At 36.9% G+C, this 17,032-nt stretch overlaps 1 protein-coding gene across 9 annotated transcripts in view; it reads right to left on the bottom strand.

Moving 5' to 3' along the window:
- The window catches only part of WDFY3 (WD repeat and FYVE domain containing 3), a 273,474-nt gene that overhangs the window by 244,318 nt on the left and 12,124 nt on the right, over positions 1-17,032 (bottom strand). The gene's annotated exons all lie outside the window — the stretch shown is intronic.

Below are 17,032 nucleotides of genomic sequence, written 5' to 3'. Positions count from 1 at the left end.
ACTGAATTTCAAAACTAAATTATATAAACTAGAAAAACAAAGACCTGTATTCCAGGCTTGGCTAGACAATTAGCTGTACCTCCTTGGCCTAACTATGTCTTTAAGTTGGTTTTCTTATACCTAACATGAAAATTGTGCTGGTAAATTCTAAGGACCTTTGAATCATACTCTTTGAAGATCAATGAGAAAAAAATTTTTTTCCAGATATCCCCAAAAGAGTTTTAGGAATCTCTTCCCAAGTGTTAAGTAAACTGGAGAGAGTAACAAAAAGCTAAATATCTGAAAAACAAAAGTTAACAAGCAGGGCTATAGCCCTCCTATGGTTTCTCAGGACTCTTGGCAGATCACCTGATGAACAGCATCACACAGAAAAAAAAATCGAAAGCCACATAAAATCTGAAGTCACTCTACAATGCTAGCGTTGATTCCTATGTACGCAATCAGAAGAGAACTTCCAGAACCACACTCACCCACTTACCTGAATCTGTACCCTTCTACTGTGCTTAAACTTTCTGAAACCACATCAAAGTCTAACTCTTCCACTTTAATACTAGATGTTACGTCCCTACTATTCAAGGAAATTGTTCTAGTAAGTCCCACTTCTCTTTCCTATGTCATCAATTTCTTAATTCTGTCCTCCCAATAAAGCAGAACCATTGGGGTGGGTGTGTGTGTGTGTGTGTGTGTGTGTGTGTGTGTGTGTATGTATATATATATATATATTTCCAATCATTAGAAAACAAACAACATCAGCAGCAAAGCTTTTGACCCCACACCTCTAGATTATGGCCAATTTCTTTGATTCCCTCTTCAGCGAAAAGTCAGAAAAGAGTTGTCCTTAACTGTCTTCAAGTATTCTTCAGTTCAAACTGAACATACTCCAATTAGACTTTTGCTCCTGAACACAGCACTGAAACTCCAAAGTCACCAGTTACTTACATATATATTGTAAAATCCAAAAGCCAGTCAGATCTCATCTTTCTTGCCCTATCTGCAGCAATCGGCATGACTCATCAAGCCCTGATAACACTTTCTTTATCTGGCTTCCAGAACAAAGACTCTCCTAGTTTCTCCTGGTTTCATCCTATCTCACTGGCCACTCCTCAGCTTCCTTTGCTTATTTCTCCTTTTCTCCATCATCGCTGAAGTTCAAGTTCCGACTCTTCTTTCTAACCCATCAGCAAATACTACTGGCTCTATATACAAAATATATCCAGAATCTGACCACTTCTCATCATCTACGTAGAAACTGTAGTAGTAACTATCATCTCTCACTAGGATTTTTTCCATAGTTTAGTAACTGGCCTCCCAACTTCTACCCTTGCCCTATTTCAGTCCTTTTTCATCAAAGCAGCCAGAGTGATCCTGATAATCTTACATAAATCATATAATGTAACATCTGTGCCCAAAATTTCCCAATGGCTTCTCATCTCATAAACGCCAAAATCTTTGAAATAGCAAAATAGAACCTACATAATTTAGCCCCCATTACCTCTGACCTCATTTCCTACTGACCTCCTTGCTATTCCTTATACAGGCTAGGCATACTCCTGCCTCAGAGCCTTTACACTTACTGTTCTCTCTCCCTCAAATCTACTCTGAGATGATTATCTCCACCTGCCTCACTCCCTTGCTATCTTCAGATCTTTGCTCAAATGTCTGAGTTAACTCTTTCCTATTTGGTCTATTTTAAACTGTAACTATTCTGCTCCCAGCATTCCTAACACACTTCCCTGATTTATTTCTCTCCAATGTTACTAATATTCATTTATTTCACTTCTATTCCTGTTTGTGTATTTCCTCCCCCCAACACATAAAATCCACAAGGGCAAGAGCTTTGTTTTGTTTCGTGCTACATCTTCAATGCTTAGGAAGGGGTCCAGCACATAGTAGGCATTCAATAAACATTTTTTGAATGAAGAAATGAATAGTTACACTCTTAGGGCTAAATATGACAATCTTTCTGAGTTTACAAAAGAAAATAAATAATCAGGAGACAATAGCTAGGTTCTTGATGTAAAAGAATCATTCTAATATTTCCTCAATAGTTAAGTGATAACAACAATAACTCAAAGACTTCAGTAGATGTTGTAACCAATACTTCCATAAACTTTAAGTAACCACTATAATAAATGGTTCCCCACCCCCCCCCAACCCCCTGCCAGATTAGGTTTTAGTCTCTGGCTGTCCACAGGGTGACATTTATTTCCCATGTGTTACCATATTCAACAATGGTTAGTTTGCAGAGCCACAACACACATAGGAAAATATTATTAAAATGTTCATTCCAAACTTGTTCCAGATAAAGAACTGAGCTCTTTATAAATAAGGAAAGTCTAAAAATAAAGGACAGATATTTTTAAGTGTTTTAACTATTTTGTTTGGAAATAGTTTCAAACTTACAGAAAAGTTATAAATATAAGAATACAAGAATCACCCTTATACTCAAAGTCACCAATTGTTAACGGTACCTTCTTTATTTTGTCATTTGTGCTCATGAACTTTCTTTCCCTTCACACAGACAGACACACTTGAGCTGTCTTTTTTTTTCCTAAAGCAACTGAGGATGAATTATGTATATCATGGTTCTTTGCGCCTTTGCTTCAATGTGTATTTCCTTAGAGATATTCTCTTTCATAACCACAGTACAGTTGTTGTCAGTAATTTGAACATTGCTACAATATTTGTATTTAGGATCAGTACTCCAAGTTATTTCAATTAATCCAATGATAATCATTTCATAGTAGTATTTTTCCCCCCACCCAGTATAGGATCCAGTCCAGGGTCAGGTATTGCAGTTAATGCAATACCTACGCTTATCTTTCTTAAGCCTCCCATAATTTGGAACACTTCCACAGCCTTTGTCTTTTATGGCATTGTTTTTTGTTTTGTTTTGTTTTAAGAATACAGCCTCCTCCCCTTTTTATTACGTAGAATGTTCCTCGTGTGGGGTTTGTCTATTGTTTCCTCCAGATTCAGGTTATGTAGTCTTGGCCAGAATACTACACAGATGACGATATATCCCCTCAGGGCATCATATCTAGATTCACATGGTACCCATGTTGTTGTTGGATTTCACCAATGCATAATCCCTATTTTAAACCTTGCAAATAATACACAGGCGGTGGGGAGACACTTTAACTCTATGGAAATACCCTGCTCCTCATCAATATTTCCCCCCCTAGATTTTGTTATGATTCTTGCCCTGCCTAATAAGAGCTGCAAAATGATGATTTTCCAACTCTAGAATTCAGAATTCTACTGTAAGCATGAGAGCTCTCTTCTTTATTTGTTCATTTATTTATTGGTTTATTATCATTATGGATAATGGATTTCTATTTTTAATGGTTCATAATTCATTACCATACTTATCTGATGACTAGACCAGTAGGACCTCCAACAGGCTTGTGACATGCTCCCATATTTTTCAAAAACATTTTATTTTCTAGCATTAAAAAAAAGGTACAGATTCACCTGGTATATACCCTTGCAATCAGCCATTCCTCTGAGGAACTCCAGTCCCTTTGTGTTGGGAATACTATTAGAGATCGAGATTGGGGGATTAGGTGTGCCCACTGCTCTTTGCCTTTTTCTTGGACAGAACTACTAGGAAATACATGCATGCATATACACATATGCATATAAATATATATATATGTTCATACACACATATACATGTGCACGTATACATACTGGTTTCAAAAATAATAAATTTACACTGATACCTTCAATTCCAATCCATCCCCACAGGATTCATTTTTCCCTTCTCCAAATGTATATTTGTATGTCCCTCCTTCCTCAGGTCCTAGCTTCAACAACCTGAAAACATTTACTCAATCCATAATATACCTAAAAATGACCCAGAGTTGCTTTGTTCATATCACTACAAAAAATAAACTCTAGAGGAAAGAGTTCAGGATTTGTTTGCAATCCCTCTCTCTTACCGCTACCCAGGATGAGGGTAAACAGTCAAATATTATGTTAAAAAATTACTTACAGTCACTCTTTCTTCCCCTTCAATGTAAGTATAGTACTAATTTATAGTACAATCAGGTTCATTTGTTCTGGTGGTTTAGGACTTTCCCCATTCCCATCTTTATTTTCAATATGGAAGATAATATGCTTTGAAAAGTCAAAACTATATAAAAAGGTATATAGCCTTAAGAAGTGTCATTCCCTCCCATAAATTTTTGTTCTCTACTGCCCCTTCTTTTTGTGAAGTTAAGCAGATATGAGTGCGTTTTATCACTCCCCACCCCTGCCATTTTTTCACAAAAGATAGCAAACTAATATGTGTGTTTACACTAACCAGCTCAATCGAGACTGGAGGAAGCTCTTCCCAAAGTAATTTATAAGACTAGCAATACCTCAATACCAAAACCAGACAGAGACATTACAAGAAAAGAAGACTAGAAATCCAATATCCTTTGTGAACACAGATGCAAAAAATTTTAACAGAATTTTAGCAATATATAAAAGGGATATTACACCATGACCAACTGAAGTTTACCCTGGAAATATAAGGTTGGTTCAACATTCAAAAATTAATCAATATAATTCACCATATCAACAGAATAAAGAAAAACCATATGATGATTCCAATAGATGCAAAAATAGCATTGGACAAAATTCAACATTCATTCATGATTTTAAAAACTCTTCGTAAACAAGGAATACAACGGAACTTAAGCTGAACAATGGCATCTTTAAAACAAATACAGGGACTTCCCTGGTGGCGCAGTGGTTAAGAATCTGCCTGCCAATACAGGGGACACAGGTTCGAGCCCTGGTCCAGGTAGATCCCACATGCCACAGAGCAACTAAGCCCGTGCGACACAACTACTGAGCCTGCACTCTAGGGCCTGCATGTCGCAACTACTAAGCCCGCGCGCTCCAACTACTGAAGCCCATGCACCTAAAGCCTGTGCTCCGCAACAAGAGAAGCCACTGAAATAAGGAGCCCATGCACCGCAACAAAGAGTAGCCCCAGCTCGCCACAACTAGAGAAAGTCACGTGCAGCAAAGACCCAACACAGCCAAAACTAAAAATAAATAAATAAAACAAATACAGCTGACATCATACATAATGGTGAAAGGCTGAATGTTTTCTGTCTTTAACATTATACTGGAAGTACTAGCCAGGGCTATATGGTATGAAAAAGAAATAAAAGGCATACACTACTATGGAAGAAATAAGACTCGTTATTCCAGGCAACATGACTGTCTATATAGACAGAAAATCCCAAAGAATCTACAAAAAACAAAAACAACAACAAAAAGCCTACTAGATATAATAAGGGAATTTAACAAGGTTGTAGTATACAAAGTCTAATATATAAAGATCAATCATGTTTCCACATATCAACAAAGAAACACTTGGAAATTACATATTTATATTGCGTTGGCCAAAAAATTCGCTTGGGTTTCTCCGTTAAGATGTTATAGAAGAACCCGAATGAACTTTTTGGCCAACCCACTATATTGCCATTTATAATACCACCACCAAACCATGAAATTCTTAAGGATAAATCTAACAAACTATATGCAAGATCTGTATTTTGAAAACCATAAAACACTGATGAGATAAATCAAAGATGATGTGAGTAAATGAAGAGATATACCATATTGATGGACTGGGAGACTCAACATAGTTAAATTATCACTCCTCCCCAAAATTTATCTACAGATTCAATGCAACCACAATCAAAACTCAGGCAGATATTTTTTTTTTGGAAACCATCAGAATGATTCTAAAATTTACATAGAAAAGCCAGGAAACTAGAATAGCCAAAACAATTTCAAAACAAAACAAAATTGGAGTACTCATATTACATGATACCAAGATTATTATAAAGCCACAGTAAATCAATGGAAAAGAAAGATTTCAGAAACAGACGTAGACATACATGGTCAACTGATTTCTGACAAAGATGTCAAGCAACTGAATGGAGAACAGAAAAGCTTTTCACCAAATAGTCCTAGAACAATTGGACATCCACGTACAAAAATCCAAAACAAAACAAAAAAATCTCAATCAACCCATACATCACATTACATACAACCTTTAACTCAAAATGGATCATAGACCTAAATGTAAAACCTTAAACTTATCAAACTTCTAGAATAAAATGGTGCTAAATCAGTGACTTTGGGTTAGGCAAAAAGTTCTATGGGATATAAAGCACAAACCGTAAAAGAAAAAACTGAGAAACTGGATTTCATCATAATTAACTTTTGCTCTTCAAAAGACACTGTTTTAAAAATGAAGCCACTATTTTAAAAATGGGAGAACGTATCTGTAAAACAAATACCAGCTAAAAGACCGGTATTTCCAAAATATATAAAGAACTCTTAAAACTCAATAATAATAAAATAAGCAGCCTAATTTTATTTACTCATTTATTTATTTTTTGTCCGCATCTTGTGGCTTGTGGGATCTTAGTTCCCCAACCATGGATTGAACCCGCACCCTTGGCAGTGAAAGTGTAGAGTCCTAACCACTGGACCACGAGGGAATTCCCAAGCAGCCTAATTTTCAAAAGAGCAAAAGATGTCAATACTTCTAAAATAAACCAGATGTAGATGGTAAACAAGCAGATAAAAGGATGTAAATATCATTACTTACTCATGAAAAGCAAATTAAAACCATTTTTAATAATGCTGCTATGAAAACCAGCTTTTTTGCAGACATATGTTTTCATTTCTCTTGGATATATACCGAGGAATGGAATTTACAGCTCATAAGGAATAAGTTTAACTGTGTAAGAAACTAACCAACTATTTGCTAAAGTGGCTATACCCTTTTACCAGCAATGTATGAGAGGAAACTTCTAGTTGCTCCACATCCTCATCAATCTTAACATTTTGAGACTTGATTCTTAGCCATGCTAGTGGGTGTATAGTAGTATCTCCATGTTGTTTTTTTTTTTAATATATCTTTATTGGAGTATAATTGCTTCACAATACTGTGTTAGTTTCTGTTGTACAACAAACTGAATCAGCCCTATGCTTACATATATCCCCATATGCCCTCCCTCTTGAGCCTCCCTGCTACCCTCCCAATCCCACAACTCTAGGTTGTAGCAAAGCACTGAGCTGATCTCCCTGTGCTATATTGCTGATTCCCACTAGCTAGCTATTTTACATTTGGTAGTGTATGTATGTCGATGTTACTCTCACTTCACCCCAGCTTTGCCCTCCCCCCAACACGTCCTCAAGTCCATTCTCTACGTCTACGTCTTATTCCTGCCCTGCCGCTAGGTTCATCAGTACCATTTTTTTTTGGATTCCATATATATGTGTTAGCATACAGTTATTTGCTTTTCTCTTTATAACTTACTTCACTCTGTATGACAGTCTCTACGTCCATACACCTCACTACAAATAACTCAATTTTGTTTCCTTTTATGGAGAGTAATATTCCATTGTGTATATGTGCCACATCTTCTTTATCCATTCATCTGTCGATGGACATTTAGGTTGCTTCCATGTCCCGGCTATTGTAAATAGTGCTGCAATGAACATTGTGGTACATGTCTCTCTTTGAATTATGGTTTTCTCAGGGTATATGCCAAGTAGTGGGATTGCTGGGTCATATGGTAGTTCTACTTTTAGTTTTTTTAAGGAACCTCCATACTGTTCTCCATAGTGGTTGCATCAATGTACATTCCCACCAACAGTGCAAGAGGATTCCTTTTTCACCACACCCTTTCCAGCATTTATTGTTTCTAGATTTTTTGATAATGGCCATTCTGACCGGTGTGATGTGATACCTCATTGTAGTTTTGATTTGCATTTCTCTAATAATTAGTGATGTTGAGCAGCTTTTCATGTGCCACTTGGCCATCTGTATGTCTTCTTTGGTGAAATGTCTACTTAGGTCTTCTACCCATTTTTTGATTGGGTTGTTTGTTTTTTTGATATTGAGCTCCATGAGCTGTTTATATATTTTGGACATTAATCCTTTGTCCACTGTTTCATTTACAAATATTTTCTCCCATTGTGAGGGCTGTCTTTTCATCTTGTTTATGGTTTCCTTTGCTGTGCAAAAGTTTTTACGTTTAATTAGGTCCCATTTGTTTATTTTTGTTTTTATTTTCATTACTCTGGGAGGTAGGTCAAAAAAGATCTTGCTGTGGTTTATGTCAAAGAGTGTTTTCCCTCTAAGAGCTTTATACTGTATGGTCTTATATTTAGGTCTTTAATCCATTTTGAGTTTATTTTTGTGTATGGTGTTAAGGAGTGTTGTAGTTTCATTCTTTTACATGTAGCTGTCCAGTTTTCCCAGCACCACTTATTGAAGAGGCTGTCTTTTCTCCATTGTATGTTCTTGCCTCCTTTGTCGTAAATTAGGTGACTATATGTGTGTTGGTTATCTCTGGGCTTTCTATCCTGTACCATTGATCTATAATTCTGTTTTTTGTGCCAGTATCATACTGTCGTGATTACTGTAGCTTTGTAGTATAGTTTGAAGTCGGGAAGCCTGATTCCTCCAGCTCCGTTTTTCTTTCTCAAGATTGCTTTGGCTATTCTGGGTCTTTTGTGTTTCCATATGAACTGTAAAATTTTTTGTTCTAATTCTTTGAAGAATGCCATTACTAGTTTGATAGGGATTGCACTGAATCTGCAGATTGCTTTGGGTAGTATAGTCATTTTCACAATACTGATTCTTCCAATCCAAGAACCTGGTATATTTCTCCATCTGTTTATTTCATCTTTGATTCCTTTCATCAGTGTTTATAGTTTTCTGAGTACAAGTCTTTTGCCTCCTTAGGCAGGTTTATTCTTAGGTATTTTATTCTTTTTGTTGCGATGGTAAATGGGATTGTTTCCTTAGTTTCTCTTTCCGATTTTTCATTGTTAGTGTATAGGAATGCCAGAGATTTCTGTACATTAATTTTGTACCCTGCAACCCTACCAAATTCGCTGATTAGTTCTAGTACTTTTCTGGTGGCATCCTTAGGATTTTCTATCTTCTTTTCCAATTTTTATTCCTTTTATTTCTTTTTTTTTCTCTGATTGCCATGGCTAGGTCTTCCAAAACTATGTTGAATAAGAGTGGCAAGAATGGGCATTCTTGTCTTGTTCCTGATCTTAGCGGAAATGCTTTCAGTTTTTCACCACTGAGTATGATGTTTGCTGTGTGTTTGTCATATATGGCCTTTATTATGTTGAGGTAGGTTCCCTCTATGTCCATTTTCTGGAGAGTTTTTATCATAAACGGGTGTTGGATTTTGTCAAAAGCTTTTTCTGCATCTACTGAGATGATCATATAGTTTTTATTCCTTAATTTGTTAATACGGTGTATCACATTGATTGATTTGCATATATTGAAGAATCCTTGCAACCCTGGAATAAATCCCACTTGATCATGATGTATGATCCTTTTAATATGTTGTTGGATTCTGTTTGCTAGTATTTTGTTCAGGATTTTTGCATCTATGTTCATCAGTAATGCTGGTCTATAATTTTCTTTTTTTGTGATATCTTTTACTGGTTTTGATATCAGGGTGATGGTGGCTTTGAGGATGAATTTGGGAGTGTTCCGCCCTCTGTAATTTTTTGGAAGAGTTTGAGAAGGATGGGTGTTAGCTCTTCTCTAGATGTTTGATAGAATTCACCTGTGAAGCCATCTGGTCCTGGACTTTTGTTTGCTGGAGCACTTTTATTTACAGTTTCAATTTCATTACTTGTGATAGAAACCTAATTATTCCTGGTTCAGTCTTGGAAAATTATACCTTTCCAAGAATTTGCCCATTTCTTCGTGGTTGTCCGTTTTATTGGCATATAGTTGTTTGTAGTAGTCTCTTATAATCCTTTGTATTTCTGCAGTGTCAGTTGTGATTTCTCCTTTTTCATTTCTAATTTTATTGATTTGCATCCTCTCCCTTTTTTTCTTGATGAGGCTGGCTAAGGGTTTACCAATTTTGTTTATCTTCTCAAAGAACCAGCTTTTAGTTTTATCGATCTTTGCTACTGTTTTCTTTGTTTGTATTTCATTTATTTCTGTTCTGATCTTTATGATTTCCTTCCTTCTACTCACTTTGGGTTTTCTTTATTCTTCTTTCTCTAGTTGCTTTAGGTGTAGGGTTAGATTATTTATTTGAGATTTTTCTTGTTTCTTGAGGTGAGACTGAATTGCTATAAACTTCCCTCTTAGAACTGCTTTTGCTTCATCCCATAGGTTTTGGGTCCTCGTGTTTTCATTGTCATTTGTTTCTATGTATTTTTTAATTTCTTCTTTGATTTCTTTAGTGATTTCTTGGTTATTTAGTAGTGCACTGATTAGCCTCCATGTATTTGTGTTTTTTACAGTTTTTTTCCTGATATTAACTTCCGATCTCATAGCGTTGTGGTCAGAAAAGATGCTTAATATGATTTCAATTTTCTCAAATTTTCCGAGGCTTGATTTGTGACCCAAGATGTGATCTATCCTGGAGAATGTTCCATGTGCACTTGAGAAGAAAGTGTATTCTGCCACTTTCGGGTGGAATGTTCTATAAATATCCATTAAATCTATCTGATCTATCGTATCATTTAAAGCTTGTGTTTCCTTATTTATTTTCTGTTTGGATGATCTGTCCATTGGTGTAAGTGGAGTGTTAAAGTCCCCTAGTATTACTGCATCACTGTTGATTTATCCTTTCATGACTGTTAGCATCTGCCTTATTTATTGAGATGCTCCTATGTTGGGTGCATAAACATTTATAATTGTTATATCTTCTTCTTGGATTGATCCCTTGATCATTATGTAGTGTCCTTCCTTATCTCTTGTAATAGTCTTTATTTTAAAGTCTATTTTGTCTGATATGAGAATTGCTACTCCAGCTTTCTTTTGATTTCCATTTGCATGGAATATCTTTTTCCATCCCCTCACTTTCAGTCTGTATGTGTCCCCAGGTCTGAAGTGGGTCTCTTGTAGACAGCATATATACGGGTCTTGTCTTTGTATCCATTCAGCCAGTCTGTGTCTTTTGGTTGGAGCATTTAATCCATTTACATTTAAGGTAATTATTGATATGCATGTTCCTATGACCATTTTCTTAATTGTTTTGGGTTTGTTTTTGTGGGTCTTTTTCTCTTCTTGTGTTTCCCACCCAGAGAGGTTTCTTTAGCATTTGTTGTAAAGCTGGTTTGGTGGTGCTGAATTCTCTTAGCTTTTGCTTGTCTGAAAAGCTCTTGATTTCTCCATCAAATCTGAATGAGATCCTTGCTGGGTAGAGTAATCTTTGTTGTAGGTTTTTCTCTTTCATCACTTTAAGTATATCCTGCCACTCCCTTCTGGCCTGCAGAGTTTCTGCTGAAAAATCAGCTGATAACCTTATGGGAATTCCTTTGTATGTTATTTGTTGTTTTTCGCTTGCTGATTTTAGTATTTTTTCTTTGAATTTAATTTTTGTTAGTTTGATTAATATGTGTCTTGGTGTGTTTCTCCTAGGGTTTATCCTGTATGGGACTCTCTGTGCTTCCTGGACTTGGGTGACTACTTCCTTTCCCATGTTAGGGAAGTTTTCCATTTCCTTGATGATTAGTGATGTTGAGCATCCTTCTATGTAGTTATATCTTTCTATGTGGTATGTATTGGCCATTCATATACCCACGGTGAAATGTCTGTTGAAATCCTTGGCCCATTTTTTGACAGGGTTCTTTGTCTTATTATTAGATTATGAGAGTTCTTAAGATATTCTGGTTCAAATGCTTTGTTGGATATATGTTTTGCAAATATTTTTCCCAGTCTTTGGCTAGCCTTTTCATTTTTTTAATGGTACAGAATGTTCATTTAGAGAAAATTCATTGAGCTGTACACCTACAATTTCTTCACTTTTATTTATGTATATACTTGAAGGAATAGGTTTATTTAAAAAGAGAAAGAGGGAGCTAGATAATGGATGGTTCTTTGAAAGGTGACAAAGTCATCATCAACCAGTAGTCTGAAGATGATGCAAAATGGTCTGCAAATACTAAAAACTAGAAAATATATCCATATAATTTAAGAGCCCTTCATAGCATCCAGGTCCTATCAGATGCCCAGGCATGAAAACTAAAATTAGCAAAGGAAAATACTGTGTTGAGGGCCTCTCATCTGCAATTCCTTATTGCAATTCGACCTCTGAATTCTAGACATTTCAGATTAGGATATATTATACTTTTTGTCAATTATAGTTTTAAGTGGAAACTTTATGTTGATGAGAAAAGCAAAGAGATTCAACTTTAGTGTAATTACATAAAAAACTAATTAATGCAGTGACTTTCAATAAACATCTGATTGTCAAATACATATGCTAAAAAAATTTTAAACATTACATATACTTAAAATAGATAAGCAACAAAGATTTACTGTATAGCCCAAGGAACTATATTCAATATCTTATAATAACCTATAATGGAAAATAACCTGAAATATCCATACACACACACACACAGGTGAATCACTTTGCTGTACACCTGAAACTAACACAATATTGTAAATCAACTATACTTCAATTTAAACAAAAATTACATACGCTTTTGTTGGCAGCACAGATAGCTTTATATGTAAGTACTATTTATTAGTCCTTAATCATCCCAAAATTATCTCTCCTAACATTATAAGAAACAAAAATTATATGTTGGCATTTTTTGTATTAATAAAAATACATGCTTAGTAGAATATAAAATGTCAAGTAGAACACATTTTTTGAAGCAAAACAATAAAACTGCTCTCCACCACAACACCAACTCTTCTTTTTCCCTAACCCATGCCCCAAAGATAGTCTTTAACAGTCTGGTATGCACTTTAGACATTTTCTCTGCTCAAATGAGTATATATAGGTACACACACGTACACACACACGCCATCACAAATACAGGATATATGACATTTTAAAATTCTATTAACCAAAAATTTTTAAAGTTTTTAAATGAGGCTTTTATGATTGAGGAACTGTAAAACATGAAATCAAAAGGGGAAAAGATTTGAGTCAAGTAAGACAAAAATAGGTTAAAATTTAACACAGCCATTGGATGTGACTTGAAATCTTGCTTAAGTTTTGAGAACTTACAGAATATATTATTATTTCTGTTGTAGACACTTCTTAGAGTAGCTGGAGTGCCTACAGTCCCTTCCCTTTTCTGTGCCATGATCAATGGCTTTGAAGAAAAAGATCAGAGAAAAAACTAATAGGTAGATTTAGGGAATGGCTATTTGAATGAATCTCTCACAACAGGACCGCAATTTTAAAAAATTCCTCACCAGAACCCTGCCGCTGCCAATCAATGCAAACAAATCAAAATATAAAGCCTCTTAATAATCGGGTGGACAAGATGACCCTCATCATAGATCAAGTCACACTCCCTCTCTAGCCAGCCTAGTCCTTGCTCAGTGAAAATAACCACAAGCAGCTGGCAGGAGAAGCAGTTATGCAAGGGATCAATTACATTGACTCACTAAGACTGACCTCACTGCCTCTACTATTGAGAAGCCAATTGCCTGAGTCCCCCGCAGGCACTACCTCTTAGCAGGCATCAAGCCCCTTGGATTACAGAAATGGTGATGGCCGATCCTTGCTGTAAGAGTCATCAATTTGGAATTTGCCTCTGCCAGCACCACTATGCAGAATTAACTGAATGCTTCCTATAAATCACATGGCCCCTGAACCAGGAATTCACTTCAAATGGCAATGGGTAGATGCACATGGCCTGATTAATCTTATCAAATAGACTCTTATTCAGACACAGCTGTCCCCACAGTAGGAAGCAATGATTATAGAAGCTTGATGTAAAAGTTATTGCCAGAGCTAAAAACTTCTGAATTTGGGGTGCTGTCCTGCAGGATACAAAATGGGCTCTGAACCATCTACCAAAATATGCTGTCTCCCATCTCCAGAATATATTGGATGTGGGAACCAAACAGTAATAGTGGAGTGGTGTCTTTTCTGCTCTCAAAGTTTTGTTTTTTATCTTATGAACTCTGGAATCTGCTGACCTAGAAGTTTTAGTACCAAAAGAAAAAAAAAAACTTCTACCAGGAGACAAAATAACTGTTTTACTCCACTGAAAGCTGAGCTTATCATGTTCAGTTTGATTTCTTCAGGACAGTAGAAAAACAAGCAAAAATGAAGGCTACAGGATGGGTTAAGAATGACTGTCCATGACTATCAAGGGGGAGAGAGGTTGCTACTCTACCTTTGGGGGCTAGGAATACCATGAGAAGAACTCAGGGGAATCCACTGGATTAAGTTCTGGTAGTACTATGTAGTGTTAAGGTTAGTGGAAGCCTATCACAATACCATACAGTCAGAGCTACAAGGAGCTCAGACGCTTTCAAGAATGAAGGACTGGGGCTTCCCTGGTGGCGCAGTGGTTGAGAATCTGCCTGCCAATGCAGGGGACACGGGTTCGAGCCCTGGTCTGGGAAGATCCCGCGTGCCGCGGAGCGGCTGGGCCCGTGAGCCACAATTGCTGAGCCTGCGCGTCTGGAGCCTGTGCTCCGCAACAGGAGAGGCCGTGATGGTGAGAGGCCCGCGCGCCTCGATGAAGAGTGGCCCCCGCTTGCCACAACTAGAGAAAGCCCTCGCACAGAAACGAAGACCCAACACAGCCATAAATAATAAAATAAATAAAAATTAAAAAAAAAAAAAGAATGAAGGACTGGGTCAGGCTGTGAGGAAAAGAACCCTGATAAGCCGAGATGCTAGCAGAAGGTATGAAATCTGAAGCAAAACAGGTCAGGGTGTGTGCACTGATACAATATTAAGGCTTGTAGCCACCATTAATTTCCTTACTAGTCACTGGTAGATGGTAAGTACCCCCATCTTTCCCTTTAAATACATTTTCTTTTTATTTCCTTTCTCCCAATCATGAAGATGGCAAGTAAACAGGATTTAAATTTAAGTTGTAAAATATCAAGATAGAATCACAGTGGAACCAGGGGCAGCATGATATCACCCCGAATCAGTAGCCCTCTGCCTCTGAATGTGGCACTTCAGCTTGCATTTAGATTTTCTCCCACTAGAAAAGTTGCCTCCATGGATGGGATATAGGAGGGTTATCTCGACATTTATAAAAGTGGGGAGGGAAGTGAGGGGAAAGAAGAGAAGGGAAGGAAAAGGGGTAGTTAAACCACTAATGGGTGAGATCTTCTAGACACCCCCGAGGAGGGCTGCCCGGCTTTCCATTTCTCTTTCTGTGGGGATGGTCCCCACCACACAAGGGCAGACTCCTGGGGTTATGACTGTACATCATAACCGTGGGTCCTCTGGCTCTAGGAGACAGATCCCTGAGCTGAAAAGGGCTAATCTAATCATTTCTTGTTGGAATATAAAAATTGAAAAGGCAAGGCAGAGAATAAATCTTTACAGTGAAGTCACATTAATGGCAGGGGTCTGGAAAGAAGGTATAAAAACTCCTGCTGATGAGCTCCCAAGAGCTGCTCTGGTTTCTTCTGTTCAAGCCCCACTCATTCCATTCATCAATTTCCAGTATGGGTTCCAAAAATGCCTTTTGGTCCCCCTTAAGCTGGTGAGTATCAGCTGACTGAAACCCCAAAATGCTACTGACTTCTTCTAGGAAGTAAAAAGGTATGGAAGGTTCTCATTTTAACGTCAAATTATCACAATCGTACATCTTCCTTGCTTCCTCTTAGCCCGCTCAAAAACTAAACTAACATAGTGTACTTTTGCCTTCAGACTTGTGACATTAGAACTCTCATGCCTAACGTGCTTTTTCATATCCTCCTATTTTGCAAGAAAGCACATTTACCCCAAAGCTTCAGTCTGTTCATTTTAGCACCAGTTCCGTGTTAAGACATTACTCTGAAATGTCAGCAGTTCTCTGCATCTCGTGATCCCATACTAGTGCCAACAAAGCAAAGTGAATGATTACTGATTAACAATGGAAATGAATTCTGTCCTTAAAAGACAATAGTATATAAAAAAAAAATTTCAAGCCTAGTCTCTTTGTGCTCTCCACGTGCCTTGCTTCTCCGGTCACATATATCCTAGATATAGACTTCTGACAAGGGACGCTTAAGCAGTTTCAGCCCTAATCTTCAATTCTGGATCAAGTCACTATTAACATTAATTCACCCAGCCTTACATCCCAGATTAGATTACTAGGGATCCTAGCTTGTTCTGATACCCACTGTGTTCTACTCTTACCCTCTCTGCTGTTCTAGCCCTGTTTATACCTCAGTTATTGTAACTAGGCTTCTGTTCTAACACTTCTGGAGATTCCTAGTCTGGTCCCTGCCTGGTGTCTTCCTAGTACTGGGATGCCTACTTTCGATTACCAGTCCCAATCCCAAGGACTGGTATCAGGCCATTATCTAGAGTCCAGTACCCAGACAGAATTCTCTGGCAGCCAATCATATAAATATATGTATAAATTTATGAACTCACTCATTAATTTCTCTCTCTCTTTCTCTCAATTCTATGTGTTTCTTCACCTTGAATTCCCATTAGCAATAGATTGTGCAGATTGTTCCCTGCCTGTTCTATCCCTGACATGGGCTACCAAAGAGAACTTTTTCTCAAACGCCTGTAGTTTAGGTGAGATTGGCTCTAACATGCAGCAGTCTTTCAAATGTGGACTCATTCTAGTCTGTCCTGTATAACAGTAAGCTCAGCCCTACTCTAAAACTTGGCCATGCTCTGTCATATCACAAATACAACAAAACTCTATCAAATCTTGAGATATGGTAAAAGTACGCAAACTTAACATAATTTAGAAACAAAACAAATAAATGAGAAAATTTTTCTAAATGGTATGAATTGGAAACTTTGTAATACAGTGATATTAAAATAACATCATATGAATCCTGGACATTTACATGCCAAAATTTTTTTTTTTAATCATCAGATTATAATTTCTAAAACTAGAGAAAAAAACAATTACATTTTGTAACTATATTCTATTATAGCATACAGAAATGACCATTTCATTCCCAAGAGTTCAAGCAGAAATTTCTTGACACAAAACAAATAAGGTACATCAAAGCAATAAAGTATATACATCTAACCATATAAATTCGTATCTCTTTTGAGCAATGCTAAAT

This window comes from Balaenoptera ricei, chromosome 5 (genome assembly GCF_028023285.1).
Source record: "Balaenoptera ricei isolate mBalRic1 chromosome 5, mBalRic1.hap2, whole genome shotgun sequence".
NCBI classification, from domain to species: Eukaryota; Metazoa; Chordata; class Mammalia; order Artiodactyla; family Balaenopteridae; genus Balaenoptera; species Balaenoptera ricei.
Note: the sequence above shows the minus strand (reverse complement) of the source record. Positions and strands in the feature narration are given on the sequence as shown.